This window comes from Hyperolius riggenbachi, chromosome 10 (assembly GCF_040937935.1).
Source record: "Hyperolius riggenbachi isolate aHypRig1 chromosome 10, aHypRig1.pri, whole genome shotgun sequence".
Lineage (NCBI taxonomy): Eukaryota > Metazoa > Chordata > Amphibia > Anura > Hyperoliidae > Hyperolius > Hyperolius riggenbachi.
The window spans coordinates 296,206,290-296,207,865 of NC_090655.1; positions in this window are offsets into that span (position 1 = coordinate 296,206,290).

The following is a 1,576-nucleotide window of genomic DNA, read 5'->3' on the forward strand; positions in this document are numbered from 1 at the left end:
AGCAATCATAAAAGCGAGACAGGCTAAAGCACAAATTAAATGTATTATTCACCCTTATTCTAAAAAAATACTTTATAACCCGAAACATATTATAGATGCCTTTAGCGACTACTATAGCTCCTTATATAATCTACAAAATGACCCCGGTACACCCCAACCCTCAGAACAAATCATCAACGACTTCCTGGACAATTTAAACATACCCACTATCACTAAAACCCAATTAGACCTTCTAAATACTCCCATCACAGCAACAGAAATCCAATCAGCAATCAAAAGCCTAAAACCTCACAAAGCCCCTGGGCCAGACAGCTTTACTAACTTTTACTACAAATCCTTCACTAATATATTACCACCACATCTATGTTCCATGTTCAACATGATCATGCTTAGTGGTACCCCTCCCAAGGAGTTTTTAGAAGCCCAGATTTCAATAATACCTAAGCAAGGCAAGGACGACAGTAATCTGGCTAATTATCCCTCCTGAATGGGGATACAAAACTGTATGCAAAAATCATAGCCTCTAGATTACTCCCAATTCTCCCCTCTGTGATTAAACCTGATCAAGTGGGATTCACGAAGGGAAGACAAGCAAGTGATGGAACCAGAAGATTTATAAACATATTACGTTACGCTGAAGTTAACAGGGTGCCTTCTCTGTATCTTTCTCTCTCGATGCAGAGAAGGTATTCGATAGAATACATTGGAGTTTCCACTCAGCCAACCTAAACAAATTTGAGTTTACTGGACTGATACAAAAGGGTATAATGGCTTTATACACATGCCCCACAGCAAAAGTTGCTACTTCGGGATATATTTCCAAAGAATTTACAATATCCAATGGCACTCGCCAAGGCTGCCCTCTTTCACCTCTCATCTTCACCCTCATAATGGAAGTATTGGCAACAGCCATGTAACGATTGGGTGTTGCAACTCAGACGTCTGATTATTGTGTGATCTGCAGAATCACCAATAATACAGACTCTATACCTGATTATGTGGTGATCTGCAGTATCACCAATGATGCAAGTATAGCTAGCAGATATATAAAGGTGTATGGTGTTTGGTGCACAGTAGAATAAATAGATAGACCTCACCAGAGGAGCTGGCGAGCACTATCCACAACAACAAGGCTAGACCTCACCAGAGGAGCTGGTGGGCACTATCTGCAATTAACGCTAGGCCTCACCAGAGAAGCTGGTGGGCACTATCTGTAATTAACGCTAGACCCCACCAGAGGAGCTGGTGGGTACTAGCTATGATAGTAACTGATAGTTTGATGAAACCTCACCAGGGGAGCTGGTCGGTACAATCAGCAACAGTAACTGTATAGTTCTGCTAAACTTTACCAGAGGAGATGGTAAGGTACTATCTGCAAAAGTGACTGTATAGTTTGGCTAGACCTTACCAGAGGAGCTGGTAAGGTACTATCAGTCACAGTAACTGAATAGTTTAAACTAAACCTCACCAGAGGAGCTGGTGGGTAATTTCAGAAGAGCACCTCACCAGTGGCAAGGGCCCACTGGTGAGTAGAGTGGTCAGACAGGCAAGGTTCAGCAACTGAGAGGCATATACA